A 21602-nucleotide genomic window follows, 5' to 3' on the forward strand; every position below is an offset into this window, starting at 1 on the left:
GCTGAACGTCCTTGTAACTCTTTGTTTGAGGATTTTATTTAATTCCTCTAAGATTGAAATCTTTAAAGCCTCCCTCCCCCTCCTCTGCTGCTCTACTCCTCTTTGCTGCCCTTCCCTTGCCCCTCCCATTTAGTCTCTCCCTTAACATCCCTCACCTCTTGAATCCTTTTCATTCTTCATGAAGTCTACTGAACCCAGGGCCTCTTGTCAGCCAACTGACTTTCTCTCATTAAGATATACTCAAGCCCTAAAAATCCCTCCATTTCTAATTCAGTTTCTCTCCTCTGATGGAGAAGAGATGGACACTTTCCACATTCCTAAGGCTTTTAAGATCTTTTAGGGAAAAGTAATTGCTTAGAAAGGAATAGGTGCATGCTATTGTGTAACTGTAACAGTGTCTCTGCTCTATTAAGAATTCAAACAGTATTCGGCAAAACCAGAACGGGGAATTGGGAAGGGGTGGGAGGGAGGACAGGGGAAGAGAAGGGGGCTTACGGGACTTTCGGGGAGTGGGGGGGGGCTAGAAAAGGGGAAATCATTTGAAATGTAAATAAATTATATCGAATAAAAAAATTAAAAACAAAACAAAACAAAACAAAAAAAAAAGAATTCAAAATGTATTTGAGTGAATTAAGTCTGAAGGCTGGGTTAGGATTTTTTTTTTTTTTCATTATGGAGAGACAGACACTGGTAGTGAGCAGACCAAAGCAAAGTTATAAGAAAGATGGAAACTTGCTCAAAGAGACTAGAGCTGACTGGATCAGGGAGTTTAGTCTGGGAATAAGGGATAGGTAGTTGGGATGGAAATTGCCATTTTCTAAATTTATGAGACCAGATACCGGAGGCTTAAAAGTTTGAGGTATCTGTATTTGAAGTAGGAGGCAGTAAGAAATCATTTTAATTTCTTTTTTAAAGATTTATTTATTTATTTTATGTGAGTACACAGTCGCTGTCTTCAGACACACCAGAAGAGGTCATTGGATCCCATTACAGATGGTTGTGGGCCACCATGTGGTTGCTGAGATTTGAACTCAGGACCTCTGGAAGAGCAGTCGGTGCTCTTAATCACTGAGCCTTCTCTCCAGCCTGAAACCATTGTAATTTATTTGCTTGTTTTCTTAAAAGAAGGCTGGGTTCAACTATGATACCCTTGAACTACCGTTCCTCTTGTCTCTACTTCCCAAGTGCTGAGATTATAGACATGTATCATACCTAGACCATTATAGATTCTTACACAAGAAAGTAACATAACATGTTGAAACTTTTTGGGGGTAAATTTGAAAAAGAGTATTATGGTTTTTTTAAAATTAGTTTATTAATCATCTCGAATTGTAAATCAATAACCAGTTATTAAAGATTTCACATGTTCTACTGCATTTAACTGTCTTATATAGTATATGGTCATCTGCTTTATATGTGTAGTATTATTTTCTGTTTGAGACTGTATAATATATTTTTATATATTATAAAACATAAATTTTAGTTATAAAATATATTTTTATATGTTATAAAACATTTTATGTATTATAATATGTACTGTATAATATTATTTTGTGTATAACTCTATAATATTTTTTTATTGAATATCATCTTCATTTACATTGTTAGTGGTAAAATCTTTCCTGATTTGCCCTCTCCCCAAAGACCCCCAACCCCTCCTTCCATCCCCTGCCTTTACGTATATGCCCCTCCACCCGACACACTCCCACCTTGCCCCCCTTAGTTTCTCTTTGTTGGGGCCTCTATTGAGCCTTTACCTGACCAAGGACCACTCCTCCCACAGATGCCCAACAAAGCATTCCTCTGCCACATTTTTGCCTGGAACCATGTGTACCCCTTGGTTGATGGTTCGGTCCCTGGGAGTCTTGGGGCATCCAGGTGGCTGAAATCATTGTTCTTTCCATGAAGCTATAAACCCCTTCAGCTCCTCTGGATACCCTCTAGCTCCTCCATTGGGGACCCCACGCCCAGACCAGTGGTTGACTGTTAGCATCTGCCTCTGTATTTGTAAGGTTCTGGCAGGGCCCCTCCAGAGACAACCATGGCATGCTTCTTTTGGTATACACTTCTTGTTGTCCATAGTAGTGTCGGTGTTTGGTGATTGTTTATAGGATGAATCCCCATGTAGGACAGTCTCTGGGTAGCCTTTACTTCAGTCTCTTCTCTACACATTGTCTCCCTTATTGCTCTTGCTCTTGTGAGTATTTTGTTCCCTTTCTCAGAGGAACCAAAGCACCCTCACTTAAGTCCTCTTCCTTCTTCAGCTTCCTGTGCTGGGTGAATTGTAACTTGTTTATTTTGAGCTTTTAGGCTAACATCTGCTTATTAGTGAGTACATACCATGTGCGTTCTTTTGTGATTGGGTTACCTCGCTCAAGATGACATTTTCTAGTTCCATCCATTTGCCTAAGAATTTCATGAATTCATTGTTTTTAATAGCTGAATAGTACTCTATTGTGTATTCATACCACAGTTTCTGTATTTATTCCTCTGTTAAGGGACATCTGGGTTCTTTCTAGCCTCTAGCTATTATAAATAAGGCAGCAATGAACATAGTGGAGCATGTGTCCTCATTACATGTAGGAGCATCTTCTGGGTATATGCCCAGGAGTGGTATAGCTGGGTCCGCAGGTAGTACTATGTCTAATTTTCTGAGGAGTCATCAAACTGGTTTCCAGCTTGCAATCCTACCAACAATGGAGAAGTAAGTGTTCCTTTTCCCCCACATCCTCTCCAGCATCTGCTGTCCCCTGAGTTTTTCATCTTAACCATTCTGACTGGTGTAAGGTGGAATCTCAGTGTTGTTTTGATTTGCATTTCCCTGATAACTAAGGATGCTGAACATTTCTTTAGGTGCTTTAGAGCCATTTGAGTTTCCTCAGTTGAGAATTCCCTGTTTAGTTCTGTACCCCATTTTTTAATAGGGTTGTTTGACTCTCTGGAGACTAACATCTTGAGTTCTTTGTATACATTGGATATTAGCCCTCTATCAGATGTAGGGATAGTAAAGATCTTTTCCCAATTTGTTCATTGCCATTTTGTCCTATTGACTGTGTCCTTTGCCTTACAGAAGCTTTGCAGTTTTCTGAGGTCCCATTTTCCTATTCTTGTTCTTAGAGCATAAGCCATTGGTGTTCTGTTCAGGAACTTTGCCCCTGTGCTCATGTGTTCAAGATTTGTCTCCACTTTCTCCTCTATAAGCTTCAGTGTGTTTGGTTTTATGTTGTAGGTCCTTGATCCACGTGGACTTGAGCTTTGTACAAGGAGATAAGAATGGGTTGATTTGCATTTTTCTGCATGCAGACCTCTCGTAGATCCAGCACCATTTGTTAAAAATGCCATCTTTTCCCCACTGGTTGTTTTTAGCCTCCTTTGTCAAATATCAAATGACCGTACTGTGTGGGTTCTTTTCTGGGTCTTCAATTCTATTCCATTGATCTTCCTGTCTGTCTGCATACCAATACCAAACAGTTTTTTTTTTTTTTTAATCACAATTGCTCAGTAGTAGAGCTTGATGTCAGGGATGGTGATTCCTGTAGAAGATCTTTTGTTGTGGAGAATAGTTTTTGCTATCCTGGGTTTTTTGTTATTCCAGATGAATTTGAGAATTGCTCTTTCTAGATCTATGAAGAATTGATTTGGGATTTTGATGGGGATTGCATTGAATCTGTAGATTGCTTTCAGCAAGATGGCCATTTTTATTATATTGATCCTGCCAATCATGAACATGGGAGATCTTTCCATCTTCTGAGACCTTCTTCGATTTCTTTCTTCAGAGGCTTGAAGTTCTTGTCATAAAGATCTTTCACTTGCTTCATTAGGGTCACACCTAGGTATGAAATATTACTTGGGACCATTGTGAAGGGTGTCATTTCCCTAATTTCTTTCTCATCTTGTTTATCCTTTGAGTAGAGGAAGGCTACTGATTTGCTTGAGTTAATTTTATATTCAACCACTTAGCTGAAGTTGTTTATCAGCTTTAGGAGTTCTCTGGTGGAAGTCTTGGGATCACTTAAGTATACTATCATATCATCTGCAAATAGTGATATTTTTACTTCTTCCTTTCCAATGTGTGCCTTTGACCTTTTGCTGCCTGATTGCTCTGGCTAGGACTTTAAGTACTATTTTGAATAGATAGGGAGAGAGTGGGCAGCATTATCTGGTCCCCGATTTTAGTGGGATTGCTTCAAATTTCTCTCCATTTAACTTGATGTTGGCTACCAGTTTGCAGTATATTGCTTTCACTAAGTTTAGGTATGGGCCTTGGATTCCTGATCCCCCCAAGACTTTTATCATGAAGGGATGCTGGATTTTGTCAAAAGTCTTTTCAGCATCTAATGAAATGACCATGTGGTTTTTTTTCCCCTTTAGTTTGTTTATGTAGTGCATTACATTGATGGATTTCTGTATATTGAACCATCCCTGCATCCCTGGAATGAAGCTGTGAATTATAGTTTTGATGCATCTTGGATTTGGTTGGCCAGGATTTTGTTCAGTATTTTTGCATCAGTATTCATGAGGGAGATTGGTCTGAAGTCCTCCTTCCTTGTTTGGTCTTTGTTTGGTTTAGGTATATGTGTTATTGTGGCTTCATAAAATGAGTTGGGTAGCATTCCTTGAGTTTCTATTTCATGGAAAAGTTTGAAGAGTATTGGTATTAACTCTTCTTTGAAGATCTGATAGAATTCCCTGATAAACCCATCTAGTCCTGGGCTGGTTTATTTTTTATTTTATTTTATTTTATTTTTTGATGGGAGACTATTAATGACTGCTTCTATTTCCTCAGGACTTAATGGGACTATTTAGATGGTTTAGCTGATCCTGTTTTAATGTTGGCACCTGGTACGTATCTAGAAAGTTGTCTGTTTCATCCAGGTTTTCAAACTTTGTTGAATATAAACTCTTGCAGAAGGATCTGATGATTTTTTTGAATTTCCACAGTTTCTGTCATTATGTCTTTTCATTTCTGATTTTATTAATTTGGATACTGTCTCTGTGCCCTTTCATTAGTCTGGCTAAGGGTTTATCTATCTTGTTGATTTTTTTTTTTTAAAGAGCCAGCTCCTTGTTTTATTGATTCTTTATATAGTTCTTTTTGTTTCTGTTTGGTTGATTTCAGCCCTAAGTTTGATTATTATTTGCTGTCTACTCCTCTTGGGGGTATTTGCTTCCTTTTGTTCTAGAGCTTTCAAGTGCACTGTCAAGCTGTTAGTGTAAGCTCTCTCCATTCTCTTTTTGGAGGCACTCAGAGCTATGAGTTTTCCTCTTAGCACTGCTTTCATTGTGTCCAATAAATTTGGTATGATATGTCTTTATTTTCATTAAATTCTAAAAAGTCTTTAATTTCTTTATTTCTTCCTTGACAAGCTATTGTTGAGAAGAGCATTGTTCAGTGTCCATGTGTATGTGTGTTTTCCATTGCTTTTGTTTGAGCTTAAGACCAGCCTTAGGATGTGGTGATCTGATAAGATACATGGAATAATTTCAATATTTCTGTATCTGTTGAGGCCCATTTTGTGACCAATTATATAGTCAGTTTTGGAGAAGATACCATGAGGTGCTGAGAAGAAGATATATTCTTTTGCCTTTGGGTGGAATGTTCTGTAAACATCTGTTAGATCCATTTGGTCCATAACTTCAGTTAGTTTCACTGTATCTTTGTTTAGTTTCTGATTCCATGATTTGTCCATTTTTGAGAGTGGGGTGTTGAAATCTCCCACTATTATTGAGTGATGTGCAAAGTGTGCTTTGAGCTTTATAAAAGTTTCTTTTATGAATGTGAGTACCCTTGCATTCTGAGCATAGATGTTCAGAATTGAGAGTTCATCTTGGTAAACTTTTCCTTTGACAAGTATAAAGTGTCCCTCCTTATATTTTTTAACAACTTTTGGTTGAAAGTCAGTTTTATCCAATATAAGAATGTCCACTCTAGCTTGTTTCTTGGGACCATTTGCTTGGAAAATTGTTTTCCAACGTTTGCCTCTTAAATAGTGACTGTCTTTGTCACTGAGGTGGGTTTCTTGTATGCAGCAAAACTTTGGGTCCTGTGTACGTATCTAGTCTGTTAAGTCTATTTTTTTTTATCGGGGAATTGAGACCCTTGATACTAAGAGATTTTAAGGAAAAGTAAAGGTGAAATTCTGGTTGTGTAACTATCTTCTATTGGGTTTGTTGAAAGAGTACCTTATTGATTTTTCTACAGTGTGGATTGCTGCCTTGTGTTGGTATTTTCCACCCATTATCCTTTGCAGAGTTGGATTTGTGGAAAGATATTGTGTAAATTCGCTTTTGTCATGGAATGTCATGTTTTCTCCGTCTATGGTAATTGAAAGTTTTGTGGGTATAGTAGTCTGGGCTAACATTCTTTTTATGGTCTGTATGACATCTGCCTAGGCTCTTCTGGCTTTCAGAGTCTCTGGTGAGAAGTCTGGTGTAATTCTGATAGGTCTGCCTTTATATGTTACTTGACCTTTTTCTCTCATTGCTTTTAATATTCTTTCTTTGTTTAGTGCATTTGGTGTTTTGATTATTATGTGATGGGAGGAATTTCTGCTCTGGTCCAATCTGTTTGGAGTTATGTAGCCTTTTTGTATGTTCATGGGCATCTCTTTCTTTAGGTTAGGGAAGTTTTCATCTATAATTTTGTTGAAGATATTTACTGGGCCTTTAAGATGTAAATCCTCACTTTCTTCTATACCTATAATCCTTAGGTTTGGTCTTCTCATTGTATCCTGGATTTCCTGGTTGTTTTGGGTAACAAGCTTTTTGCAATTTGCATTTTCTTTGACTGTTGAGTCAATGTTTTCTATGGAATCTTCAGCATCCGAGATTCTTTCTTCTATCTCTTGTATTCTGTTGTTGATGCTTGCATCTATGACTCCTGAATTCTTAACATGGTTTTCTATCTTTAGAGATGTCTTACTTTGCGACTTCTTTATTGATTCTATTTCCAGTTTTAGATCCTGGATAGTTTTGTTCAGTTCCTTTGCCTGTTTGTTTGTTTTTTCCTGAAATTCTTTAAGGAATTTTTGCATTTCCTCTTTAAGGGCTTCTACCTGTTGACCCATGTTCTCCTGTGTTTCTTTTTAGGATTTTTTTGTGATTCCTATTTAAGGGCTTCTGCATGTTGACCCATATTCTCCCATAATTCCCTATGGGATTTTTGTATTGCCTCTTTAAGGGCTTCTGCCTGTTGACCCATGTTCTCTCCCGTGTTTCTTTAAGAGATTTTTGTGTTTCCTTTTTAAGGGCTTCTACCTGTTGATCCATATTCTCTTGTATTTTTTAAGGGATTTTTGTGCTTCTACCTGTTGACCCATGTTCTCCTGTATTTCTTTAAGGGACTTATGTCCTTGAAGTCCTCTATCAGCAATATGAGATGTGATTTTAAATCTAGCTCTTACTTTTCTGATGTGATGGAGTATGCAGGATTTGTTGTTTTGGGAGAACTGGGTTCTGATGGTGCCATGTTGCCTTGGTTTCTGTTGGTAATGATCTTGAGTTTGCCTTTGGCCATCTCATTATCTCCAGTGTTAGCTGGTCTTGCTGTCTCTATCTCCTCTGTCCTGCAGGCCTGTGTTTCTCTACTCCTGGGATTCCCTTTCTCTCCAATGCACTGCAAACAGCTGGTTTTCCAGGAAGTATCAGGTGATGGGTTCTCCCCTGTGGCAGACTTGCCAAGGGTCGAATGCCCTGCAGGCTGTTATTTCTCAAATGTTCTGCTGCTGCCGGATCTTGCATGCTCTGCTGATGCTGGTTCTCGAATGTCCCACTTCTACCAATTCAAATGCCCTACTGGTGCCAGTTCTCGAATGACCGGCTCCTGCCAGTTCTCTAGAGAGTATCAGGAAGTAGGATCCTCCCCGTGTCAAAAGGGGCGAATGTCTACCATATCAGACAGAATGGGGCAGTGAAGGGGCAGGGAGGGGTAAAAGGGAAGGAAGGGGAGTGGTGATCTGGAGGTTGCTGGGTAGTGAGTCCCAGAGCGCGTCTAGGCCTCTAGGGGTGCAGGGTGATTCTTACTGAATCACCTGCTCCTGCCAGTTCTCTAGAGAGTATTTGAAAGTAGAATCTTCCCCCTGTCAGATGTGGCACAGGTCTACCACATCTGTCAGATCGTGGCAGTGGCAGCGGAGGAGTGTATATTTTTAACAGATATAAATATTTTTACTCAAAGTTATGTTCAAATGAATATTTTGTATGTAGTGTTTGCTGTGATATATTGTTGTCTACCTAATATCAGTTTGTTTATCATAAATTGGAAAAACTACAACTATAGAAATATCAGAGTGAAAAATATGTCTTAGAATCAAAACTATGTGGTATTTTCATGAATAACTTAAGCAGCATCAGGGTCTAGAAGGGTAGGAATCTCAATTAACATTACTTGTAAATAGTTGAAGCAATAAAGGAGATAGAGTATCAGGCTTTAATACTTGTAATTAGCCAAAAGCAATGAGAGTAGTTACCAAGAGAAAATCAAATCTGTATATTCTTAATAATCATTTAGTGAAAATGTAGTGGTGTTTTCATTTTATTCCATCCATCCATCCATCCATCCATCCATCCATCCATCCATCCATCCATCCATCCATCCATTTATTTGTTTGTTCCTGTATGCATATATGTGTATTTATGTGTATAGTTTCTTACCTCAGATCTTATATCTTAATTTGGGGTAGTAAAACCATGCTTATTCTCCCAAAGTCCCAGCGTAGTTGTAAGAAACAAGTTAAAGACCCTGTATTTTAAGTTGACTTAAAGGATTTTGTAAATTTGTATTTCTCAAATGTGTTTGGTAGCACTGTTATTTCCTCTGCTATGTTTTGAATGTGTGATCTAAAGTTAAAACTTTAGACACTTGAGCAGCAGCGGTGGTGTGGCACTGGGAGGAGGACCAAGTTGAAGGTGAGTCCTGAGGACACAGACCCACTGGAATGGACTGACTGTGTTATCAAGGAGGGCCCTGTGGGAGTGGACTAAGGACCACGCACTTCCTGTCTGTCCTACTCCTTTGCTCTTGTACTTTCAGCCATGCACCTTTGTCAGAATTGTTTCTTCTAATTCTTAATCCTTTACCTTTGAGAAGTAAATTTCTTGAGCAATCAGGAAAATAAACACAAGAAGTAGAACTAATAATAATAAAATAATAAATATTTTTATTTATTTTATTATTTTATAATAAATAAAAAATAAGTAGAGCACAAATTAGTTTAGAATGATTGTAGATAAATAGCACAGAGACACAACATAAAGAATAAGAGTTATTAAGGACAAGGAAGGCAGAGTGAGAAGAGAGGGGTCATTTTACATCTTATAGTTCTGTTCTTTCTTCAACAAAAAATAAACATCTTATTACATGAGCAATGAATGACAACTTATTTGCTTTTTCCGGCTTTGATCTTCCTCACAAAGAATGCTAGCTCCTTGCCCTCAAGCACGTAGCCCTCTACTCTACCACACTGGCCCAGGTTTGATGCAGTGCAAGTCAGAGGTTGGCCCTGTTGGAACTTCCTCACCAAATATTCTCTAACCTTGGCATTCTTTTCCTTTTCATCATATTTCTTCTTAATTTTGGCTGTTTTCTAGTTTAAAAGCCCTTCCCCCTCAAGCATTAGCATGGTCTTTTCTTAGCACAAGGGCAGTGTATAACGGGACTCTACCACTGTCAGCAGGCTGTGCTGTCAATGAGCATAATGGAGTTCTTCACCAGGTGGTGTAGATCCTTGCCTCCAAGGCAATGATCCTTGGGTTTCTTTCTTTTTTCTTTCTTTCTTTCTTTCATTCTTTCTTTTTTTAATAGCACAACACACAGAGCCCCAGGAGAAGTTCCCCACATCCAATCTCAGGGCATGATATTTTTTTGTCTCCTCAAACTCAGACTGTGTATGTGGTACAGGCCAGTGTTGGCAGCTCATACTTCTAGTTCTTGAGGTGTGGAGGGGTTTTCTTTTGTCCACAGTTGGTGGTGCTTGTGTTGTCCCCATAGATGTCCATTGCTTGACACTGGCGGCAAAGGGAAAGAGCAAAACTTCCCAGTCTGGGTTTTAGAACACAGCTATCTTCTCTTATAGGAATTCTTAATCCACAAATGGAGGATCTGAAAAAGATGCACTCTATATTTTTCTAAAGGTGAAGAAAAACAAAGAGATCTCAGGGTGGTGATGCATGTGGAGTACCAAAAAGCGATTAATTATACATTATAATTTGTTATAGCTAATATTGTAGGTTTTTATGTTTCAAGTACCCTAACATGTATTACCTCATTTGCTTTTTTTCTGTAATTTTTTTTTTAAAGAAGGCAGATAGGCATCTGTTTCTTTGTTTTTTTAAACAAATTTTTAAAAATTTAAAATAAATAATAATTTAAAAGAGGAAAATGCTCTTCATTTCTCTTTTCTTAATAAGTTATAAATTTGATGTTTTTTTTTTAAATTTTGTTTTCAATATCCTTAATAGGCTTTTGTTATAAGGATCAATTGTATAATTTTTGAAAGATTGTAGTTTTTATAGCAAATTAAAATAATTTTGCTCTCCTGATTTTACCTTTTCTGTTTTTTCTTCGCATTTTTCCTGCTTTTTTTAGCACTACAGATTTTATTTCCCCAAAGATGTTTTGCTAATTGATATATGTTAGCTTGTAGCTATCCTCATCTGTTGTTGAATGGGTATTTTTTTTTATGAGTATAAATCATGGAAAAGCTAGATGTGTTTGAGAAATTAGAATTTAATCTTAACGTATGGGATGTGACACATTAGTTCATGGCTAGTTTCATTCAGGTTCAGCTTCTTAAAACTAGAAGCTTTATGCAATTCAGAATAAGTTTTGTCATTCAAATTCAAAGGAAGTTTAAGTAAAAATTTGTAATTGGTTTCTTTTAAATAAATAGATTTTTCCCCTGGATAAAATTTTTCATTTCTTTTAAAATATTTAAAAAATTTTAATGATGTACCTGTGTGTAAGTATGTTCAGGTATCTGCCAGTGCAAGAAGAGGACCTTGACTTTCCTGGAGCTAGATTTACAGGTGGTTTCAGCTGGTGGACATGGGTACTGGGAACCAGAGTTGGGTCTTCTGCCAGAGAGAGATGTTCTTTTAACTGCTGAGCCATCTCTCCAGTCTCTAGAATTTCTTTTCAATTGCTTTTTAAAAAATTATTACTATGTATTTATGTGATATATGAGTGTGATTACAGGTATGGGCCTAATGTGGTATATGTGTTCTCTTTTGCTCTCATGGGTTCTCGGGTCTGAACACGCATCATCAGGCTTACACAAAAGCTTTTACTATTGGGCAACTCACTGGCCCCTTGGGAGAATAATTCCTCATTCTTTTTTCCTTGATATTTTTAATTGTGAAAAGAAAACATCTGAAATAGATCTCTTTAACTAATTTTTTTCTTTCTTTATATAAAATCTAATCATATTAGATCTTAAAATGAAATCTAAAAATTTCAACAAATTTTTCTAGCTCTAGAGTTATTGGCACAACAGAAAAAATTATGCATTCAGTACATATGGTGTGAAAGAAATTTTTATTCATTATGGTATTGGAAAAAACCCACTGTATTGTGATTTGAGTACTGTACAGTTTCATAAAAGCCCAGGACCTAAATTCTTGCTTATTACTCTACAGTTATTGTAATAACCGGTTCCTAGCATCCATGTCCACCAAGAAATCATCCTTACTCTTTAAATTAGGCACATGATCATTTCTATAATACCTATTTCCTGGGAAAGTTTTACCTTAATTTAGAATTTGAATGATTTGTATTATTAAGTATTACTGAAAAATCATTGAACATAATTTTGGATTAAAGTTAAAATAAGCTTTATTTGTTTGTTTGTTTGTTTATTTATTTATTTAGTTTTTTCTCTGTGTAGCCCTGGTGTCCTGCAACTCATTCTGTAAACCAGGTTGGCCTTGAACTCAGAACTCCTCCTGCCTCTGTTTCCTCAGTGCTGGGATTAAAGGCATGTGCCACCACTGCCCAGCTAAGCTGTTAAATTTAAAACAATCATTTTTATGCCAAAATAAATTAAATTTAAAATCCGTATTAGATAATTAAAAATAATTGCACAGAAATAAAGCCAGTGTAATATGCTTGTAAAAATCTTAATAATTTGCAGTGGTACATGGGTTGCCAGTCTCTTAGTGGAATAGGCAGTTATCATTTAAAATAGCAATTAAGGTCATTTGTTCACAGTTCTTATAACTAGACTGTATTCATGTATCACTTCAGAATAAAATAACATCTCAAGAAGCTCATCCATTTTTTTTGACTTTTGTTAAATATTTAATAGGATTTGTTAAATGTTCGAAACATTTCTTCTGATGGAAGCAGCAAATGTAAGTGCCCAAGGCCAGGAGAAAGAACTCTGTGGCTAAGAGCTCACTGCTCTCTCAGAGGGTCCTGCTTGATTCCCTGCAGCCGTATTACAGCTCAAAACAGTCTCAGTTTCAGGGGATCTGATGCTTCCCTTGGTCTTTGGGTGCACCAGGCACACAGCCATTCAGGCAGGCAAAATACCCATACATATAAAGTAATACATTCATATGTACACACACACTCACGCACACATGCACACACAATGCACATATGTACGATGTTCCTAAAGATCACTTTTGTTTGTTTAGTTCTTAATATGTTTACTTCTTAATATGTTGGAAAGTGGATTTTGTGATACTAAATTTTAATTTTAGGACTTGTGCCATTGGCATTTTAAAGTATTATAAAACTTTGGGATCATGAAATTTTCTTAAATTTTATTGTGATCCTTAATTTACCACCGTGGATTCATTTTTCTTTGTACATAAAATTTACCTTGAATCTTGAAGTCATGGCATGTAATTAAAACTGAAGGTATATATTTCTCCTTAATTTCTTTTCTTTCTTTTTTTGTTTTGTTTTGTTTTGTTTTGAGACAGGGTTTCTCTGTATAACCCTGGCTGTCCTGGAACTCACTCTGTAGACCAGGCTGGCCTTGAACTCAGAAATCCGCCCGCCTCTTGCCTCCTAAGTGCTGGGTGTGCCACCACCACCCGGCTCTTAATTTCTATATAATGTAAAGGTGTTATTTAAAACAATTTCTGTTGTGATTAAAATAGCTCCTAAACACAGAAATGATGAACTGTGTAAAGTTGATGAAGTTATGTTCACTGATAATATAGTAACTGTCAGATTTCTCCTTTAGTGTGACACCTTAGAGTGGTGGAAGATTGAAGATCCGTAGGATTTCCTCTTTGCCAGTGTATTTTTAAATAGAGAGATGTTTTATTTGTCCTCATATTTATAAAATGCATCTGGAAGAATAAAATCACATCTGGTTCATGGATTTCCTCCATGGAGATGTTCCAAATTCAGTGTTAAGATTAGAGCTTGTACTCATGGGTTTGCAGAATCTTGTGTGGAATTTGAAGTATTTTGTTTGGAAGTAGTTGGGGAAACAATTGATTCAGATGTTTTTGTTGAGTTCTAATTTTAGATGTATTTCTCCCTCATTAAAATTAAAAACTCTTTGTGTTTTATAGTACAATCAAGGCACATTCATAGTATAAACACTGTTTACATTTGACAAGTTGTTTTAGATGACAATTCTCAACCTAGTTTTATGCAGAGAGATAAATTAATTTGTTAAACTTACCAGAATGTAACCATTGGTAACCATACACACTATTAGAGGTTTATTTCTCATACTTAGTGTATAGACTCAGTTATCCTGTCACACTTCCTTGATGCCATTTCAAAGCAACAACAGTCACTTTTTAATTGCTGTGTTCTGAATGTCTTCCCATATGACATGTACAATTTGAATTCTCAGAATATGATGATTGCACAGAGTGTTTTAGTCTCTTACAATGGCTGACAAACATCTTTGTGCCTGAATGGAATCAGTCCCTGGAGTGGCATAAAGTAGAAGCATTTATGGGTTCAATCCAAGAAGCATACAAACTAAAAATAATATTGTCAAACTTTTATGAATTATTTGTCTTATGCATTGAGATTGCCAAATCCAACTGCTAGTCATGGGAGTAACTTGATACACTGGAACGGATGGGTGTTGCTTAGTAAATCTCATCAAAGATGCTTGATCTTTCTCAAAGATTGTCCCTTAAAGTGATATATTTTTAACATGGAATAACACCATAAAGTTTATTAATAGATATATTACATTTATTTGCTTTACTATGTTTAACTTAGCTTTCAATGGAGTAGGAGTCATGCATTTTTCATATGTATTTAATTTAGCAGTTTCTAAACAATACAGCAGGAATTTTTGTGTTTGAGCAGATTTTCCAGTGCATTATTAAATCCTAATTATTAAGAGTCTGGGAAGAGGCAGTGAGACCTGTAAAAGTTCTGTGGGAGTTCATACTTCTCTCCCTTTTCCTTTTCTTTCCCTCGTAGTAATTATGAGGTAAAATTTTGTCGCGGTAAATGAGAATGAAAGTGGATACACTGAGTTCCTTCATCCTGTGTATGCTAGTTTTAATGTTTGATTTGGTGTTCTTTTTTAAAAGTTCTCTATTTGCTTTGGCAACTTTCCTGGAAGTTTTGTCACTTCTTGGTTTTTCTTAGCCAACCTTTCCTGTCTACAAGCATCACTTGGTAGCACAGGGAGCCGTGTGAGTTGGTGCTTCTGGGATTCACTGACTGCACAAGCATTCACCAAGAATCCATGTAGGTCACTTGGGGAACAAACACTAAGCTTTCTGATTTACTTGCCTTCCTTTTTGGGGTAACCACTGTTATAACTATATCGCTCTCTTGTTTCTCAACTCCAACTTTTTTGGTGGGCAGGGATATTTCTTTGTAGCCCAGGCGATCATTCTGAAAATCATGATCCTACTAACTCAGTGTCTGGAGTGCAGAGGAGGGTCATAGATTCCTCAGTTTCTGTGTGTTAAAAAAAATTCATCATATTTTTGATGTTTTGGGTCTTCATTTGTTTGGTTTGGTTTTAAGTTTAAATTGTTTGCTTGGGGTTAGTATCACTCATGGTTGCTTTTTGAAATTCCAGTATGAGAAGTGGTAGGGTTCTCATTACAAGTATACACTTTAGTAACTTTTGTGTGTATTTGTTCCATTTTGTTTTTGAGAGAGATCTAGGTAGCTCTAGATGTCCTGAAACCCACTATGTAGACCAGACTGGTCTCAAACTCAAACCCGTACAAGTGAGTGGCAGAACGTTTCCAGAATGAAGCATGCATGCCAGCAACCTGGTATTGGCCATTAGTACAATAACAGAATAAATTTCTATTGTGGCAAACCAGTAAATTTGTGTAAATTGTCACAATAGCCTTGTGAGCTAATACAAGATCAATTTGTAGCCAGGTATGATGGTACACACCTTCAGTCCCAGCACCCAGGAGGCATATGGCAGATATCTCTGAATTTCAGTCTGCTTTGGTTTGCAGAGAGTTCCAGGCCAGTCAGGATTATACTGAGAGACCCTGTCTCAAAACATTGGTATGTTGTTGTTGTTGTTGTTGTTGGGCCAGTATGCTATTTCATTAGGAGAAGGTGTCTGCTGACAAGCATGACAGACTCTTGAGACCCATGTGGTAGATGAGAGAAACTTCAAAAGTTTTTCTGTGACCTATACATATGCAATATGGAATGTTAGCCTACAGACACAGCCTACATAAATACATAAATAACTAAATAACTGTAATGAAAAAACTTGAAGGCTAGGGAGCTGGCTCAATAGTTAAGAGCTCTTCCAAAGGACCTGAGTTCAGTTCCTACTTTCCATATCATGGCTTAAGCAGTTTGTAACTCTAGTTCTAGGAAACCAGTGCTGCTTATGGCTTTGTCCTGTGCTGGGCATACATGTGGTGCACAAACATACATGCAGGTACTCAAGTGTATACATAAAAATAAATTTTGAAACATAAAAACTAAAGTTATTGTAAGGGTTCTACAGTTCCTTTGGTTCTCTGTTAAAGACTAATAAATATTAAAAACAAATGGTTAAAAAATTAGTAACTCCAATTTATTTTATACATAATTGAAATAAAAGACTAGGTAGGGACCAGAAAGGTAACTCCATAAATAAATTTGCTTGCTATATAAGCTTGATGATTTGAGTTTGATCCCTGAAACTCATGTAAAGTGGAGAGAATCAACTCTGGAGTTGCCCTCTGATCTCTACTCATGTGAGTTAGCATGTGCATGATTCCCCCATAATACACTCACACAGACACGCAGTAATAATTTTTAAAGGCTAATGTATTGAAATTAATTATTTGTACTTTGGGCATGTAGTCTATAAGGATTAATTATAAGGCTACCAATAACCAAAAGAATTGGAACAGAAGTCTAAAAGAGTAGAAACTTTGTATGTTATTTAGGTTAAGCTTGTATAAATTAAAATTAGATGTAAATCTTTAATGCTATTGTAATGCCTCCAACAACCAATTTTAAGAAAAAACTACTGGTAAATAAAAGAGCCATATAAAAGTAATTATTGCTGAGACTACAGACATGACTTAGTCTTGAAAGTGTTTGCTGTCCAAACAACATGACCAGAATTTGGATCCTTCTAACTCCACATAAGTGCCAGTGGGAATATGCAGTCTGCCACTAGTTCTGCTTTAGCAGATGGAAGTAGAAATCCCACGGCACACTGGCTGGTGAGATAAGTCCTTTAGACAATCTCTGGGTTTAGTTGTGAAACCTTTCCTTGAAAGAGAAGTGAAAGGTTTCTACCATCAACTTGGACTCATACACTTGTGCACCCCACATTCAAAGGAAGACTGGAGAAGGAAGTGCTGCACTCTGAAGATGATGGAACATCCTATGAAATTGTTCTTGAAGAATAAAGATGAGGGACTGATATACTAGATTTTGGGCAAGTTAATAAAGGTTCTTGGTTTCTTCACCAGAAGAATTTGTGAGAAGTATATCCTACTTGTGGTTTCCATTTAAATAAATTTGTAGTTGTCTAGAGTATAATATTATTTCACTTCATGGTTTTAGCTGGTGAATCCAGAGCCACATTCAGTCAGTATGCCAGCTTATTTATGCTGAGTAATAGCAGACTAAGCAGTTTATAAAGAATATTTATCTTCTCATAAACCAGACGTCTGGAAAATTTTACCTATCAAGGTAACAAAGGTATGTTGTGTGTTGAAGGCGTGAACTTAATTTTCAAGATGGTACTTGATACAGTGTCTTTTAAAGGGGGCACAAGCTATTTCCTCACCTAATGGAAGAGTCAAAGCGCAAAACTTGTTCCCTCTAGACCTTTTATAGCATTTCCTAATTGCATCATGATTAAACCCTTCCATCTTACTTTATAAGCACTCCTTAAAAGCTCCACTTGCTAGTGCTATTACTAATGATTGAAGTCTAGCACATAAAATTGGGAGTGTCATCACAGTTAGAATAGTGGGGTCTGGAAAGAGCAGAAATGACCAAATGCTGCACGTATGCTGATCTGTTTCTTCTTTTTTCTTTCTGAAGGCGTCTTTTTACTAGATATCCAGTTTTTCCCCAGTTTTAGGTAATACATCCTATATTCACATCAGAATTTGTTCAGTTCTTTATAAAATAGTTTTCGTAGGTATATGAGATGCAGAAGTTGGTACAAGCACTTTAAGTTCGAACCCTGATGACCTGAATTTGATCTGTGGATCTTATGGTGTTAGGGAAAATAGCTGGCTTCTATAGATGTCCTCTGATCTTCACATAGGCATGCCAGGCTCCCGTCTTGGTCATGATATTATCATTGTTGAATCAGTTTGGCACCGTTTATAACTCCTCGTTCAGTTTACTTTTGAAATAGTTCACTATTTAAAGTAATTTAAGCAGTGGTAGCTTAAAGCAAAGGTAACACTTAGTTGTTGAGGTACTTGCCTCTGGTCTTAGCCTGGATACTTTACTTCTCAGATTTTTACATGTTTTTGTTTGTTTGTTTGTTTGTTTGGTTGGTTGGTTGGTTGGTTGGGTTTTTTTTTGTTTTTTGTTGTTGTTGTTGTTGTTGTTGATTTTTAAAACTGGGGACATTTTGTTCAACTGTGTAATACTGGTCTTTAAGCCTAGAATCAGATAACAGTAAGTAGATTTTCAGGCTTTATGACTGTTGATATCATTCCTTAAGATAAGAATTTGTGTATTTTAAAGGCGTCATGCAACTGTTTTTTTTAACTTAAAAATGTTTTTGCTATGGAATATGACTCATCAAATCTCATATGCTTGAAGTCAAAGAATATGCTTTGATTTTCTTATTCTGTGCCATTTGATTGGATTTAACAGCTATTTTTTTTAGGTTTTTTTTACATTTATTTTTTTATTCGATATATTTTTAATTTACATTTCAAATGATTTCCCCTTCTCTGGACCCCCACTCTCCGAAAGTCCCATAAGCCCCCTTCCCTCCCCCTGTTCTCCCACCCACCCTTACATCAGATAGAGGGCTAATATCTAATATATACAAAGAACTAAAGAAGTTAGACCCCAGAAAACCAAATAACCCTATTAAAAAATGGGGTACATAGCTAAACAAAGAATTTTCACCAGAAGAACTTCAAATGGCTGAGAAGCATCTTAAAAAATGCCCAATTTCATTAGTACCAGAAAGTCTAAGGAAGGAGAAGTGCCAGTTTGAGAACAGCCATGGCTACCTATGGAGACCCTATTCCCTCCCTCCACCAAATCCCTCAAAGTCACCAATTATACCATTTTAATTTTAAGGAATATTCAATAGTACTTTCAGATAAAACTTGAACCTAATAGATATTCATGGAACATTTTATTCCAACATATACAAAAATATATATTCTCAGTAGCTCAAAATTGACCACATACCCAAATACAAAGCAAGTCTCAACAGATACAAGAAAGCTGAAATAACACCTGCATCTTCTCCACAACTTATTAAAACTGTTTATCTCCATCTATAGAAAGCTTCAAAGTCATTCCCTGACACTGCTTGGGTGACAGAGAACCTGAGACTTGATAGCTCAAGGACCAAGTGTAAAACCAAATTATTTCTGTCCTTAAAAAGATTAATGTAGCAGTAAAAGGACTCCTAATGACCTTCTGTTGTACTCTTAGATCAGAGTCGTGCTCAGTCATTATGGAAGAAGCTTCCGCCTGCAGCAGGTGGGAATGAGTACAAAGAACTGTAGTCAGACATAATGTAGAATGAGAGACTTTGGACACTTAATCCTAAATGGAATGTCTCCTTCAAATCCTTCTTCTCAGGGTTCAGGAAACTCTTTAGAAGAGGAGGCAGAAGTAGTATTAGAGTCCAGAGAGTATAGAGAACACCAGGAAAACAAGTCCCTCCAAATCAACCCGACAATTGCACAGATCTCCTCACAGAGACTGGGCACACAGGTATGCACCAGATGAGGTCATAGAGCTGAAAGGAGGAGTAGACACAGTCCACTTCTCTAGGTCAGAAGCTGTCGCCGACTGATAGCCAAAGGAGGACACAGTCCTGTTCTCTAGGTCAGAAGCTGTCGATGACTGATAGCCACTTGCAAGTGAATGTTAGTCTTCTCCAAGTGAACGGCACAGGAAAAACAAACTACTCTTTTTTTTTTTTATTTTTAACTTTTTATTTTTAATATTCTTTGTTTGCATTCAAAATGATTTTCCCTTTCCTGGTTCCCCCTGCCCATAAGTTCCCTAAGCCCTCTTCCCTCCCCCCATTCTCCTATCACCCCCCCCCTCCTACTTCTCTGTCCTGGTATTTCCCTACAATGCTAGAACAAGCATTTTCACTACTCTTAAGACTTTTAAGAGTTGGCCTGACGCCCAGCAGCAGACAGCCAACAGAATATAAAGTCAGTGGCATCTTTGGAAGTTTTTTTTATGTCATAATGCCATGTCATGGCTCCCCCCCCCCCTTTTAGAATAAATAAATATCTATTTATTTATTTATTTATTTATTTATTTATTTATTTATTTATTTTACACTACAGGTTCCTTGTGTATATATTATGGCTTCCAATTTTGTGTTTTTATGAGATTTCTAAATATGCACATGAGTATGTTTTTATTTGTCTACATCTGATTCTTGTGTCTTTTCTTGGACTATTTCTTTTTGTTTTGTTCCTATTCTGATTTTTTAATCTTACTGTACTTTACTTGATTTCATTACCTGAGATACTTGTTTTGTTTTGGTTTTTTTTGTTTGTTTGTTTGTTTTCTTTTAAAGAGAAACAGAAAGAGGTGTATCATTATTCGAGGGGAGGTAGGGAAGAACTGAGAGGAGTAGAGGGAGGGGTAACGGTAATCCTTATATATTGTAGGGAAAAATCTATTTTCAATAAAAATAAATCACGTATTTCTTCAACTTTTTTAATTAAAAATATTAAAACTCTTACTGATTTGAAACACTTTGATGAGAAAACAGATGCAATTGCACATCCACTTTGTATTGGCTTTCGGAATACAAAGAGTGGGGCTGGGAGAGCTCAGTGGGTAAGAGCCCCCAGGGAATATCAGGCAGCTTGTCATGGCCTGGAACTCTGGCTCCAGGGGATGCAGTGTCCCCTCTGGCTCCCACCACCATCAGCACGCATGGCATACTCTCTCCCAAGAGATAAATACACATACATAGATGGATAATCTTTTTGATGTGTTCTTGGATTTAGTTTGTATGGTTTTTAAAATATTTATTTTGTTTATGTGAGTACACTGTAGCTGTCTTCAGACACACCAGAGTTGGCATCAGATCCCATTACAGATGGTTGTGAGTGACCATGTGGTTGCTAGAAATTGAACTCAGGACCTCTGGAAGAGCTCTTAACTGCTGAGCCATCTCTCCAGCCCCAGTTTGTATGTTTTTCATTGAGAATTTATATTTCAGTGTTCATAAGGGAAACTGCTCTGTAATTCTCTTTCTTTGTTGTGTCTTTATGTGATTTGGGTACCAGAGAAGCTGTCGTTTTGTGAAACAAATTGGGCAATGTTTCTTCTATTTCTTTTCTGTGGTATTATTTAAGAAGTGTTGGTGTTAACAATTCTTTGAAAGTCTGGTAGAATTCTGTACTAAAAACCATCTGGTTCTGGGCCTCTTTTGGTTGTGAGACTTTTAATTACTGTTTCCTTTTCATTAGGGGTTATAGATCCATTTAAATTATTTATCTGATTTTGATTTAACTTTGATAAGTGGTATGTATTGAAAAAATTACCCATTTCTTTTAGATTTTCCAATTTGGTGGAATACAAATTTTAAAGCATGTCCCTATGATTTTGTGGATTTCCTTGGTATCTTATTGTGTCCCCATTTTTATGTCTAATTTTCTTAGTTTGGATGCTCTGTTTCTTCCCTTTAATTAATTTGAGTACGGGTTTGTCAGTCTTACTTTTCTCAAAAATACCAACTCTGTTTTATTGATTGGATGTATTGTTCTATTTTTTCCTTCTTTATTGATTTTAGTCCTGATTTTATTTCTTGCCATCTACTCCTCTTGGATGTGATTTCTTCTTCCTTTGTTCTAAAATTTTGGGATGTGCTGTTAAGTTGCTAGTACGAGATATCTCTAGTATTTTAATAAAGACACTTTGTGCTATGAACTTACCTCTTATAATGATCTTCCTTTTTGTCCCTTAGGTTTGGGTATGTTATGTATCCATTTTCATT

At 36.8% G+C, this 21602-nt stretch overlaps 1 protein-coding gene and 1 pseudogene across 3 annotated transcripts in view; one reads left to right on the forward strand and one right to left on the reverse strand.

Annotated features, from left to right (window-relative positions):
* Positions 1-21602, forward strand: part of Sbf2 (SET binding factor 2) — a 365757-nt gene that overhangs the window by 99923 nt on the left and 244232 nt on the right. The window lies entirely within an intron of this gene.
* The window catches only part of LOC127684576 (40S ribosomal protein S8-like), a 33401-nt pseudogene continuing 21176 nt past the window's right edge, over positions 9378-21602 (reverse strand).

This window comes from Apodemus sylvaticus, chromosome 1 (genome assembly GCF_947179515.1).
Source record: "Apodemus sylvaticus chromosome 1, mApoSyl1.1, whole genome shotgun sequence".
In the NCBI taxonomy this organism is placed as follows: Eukaryota; Metazoa; Chordata; class Mammalia; order Rodentia; family Muridae; genus Apodemus; species Apodemus sylvaticus.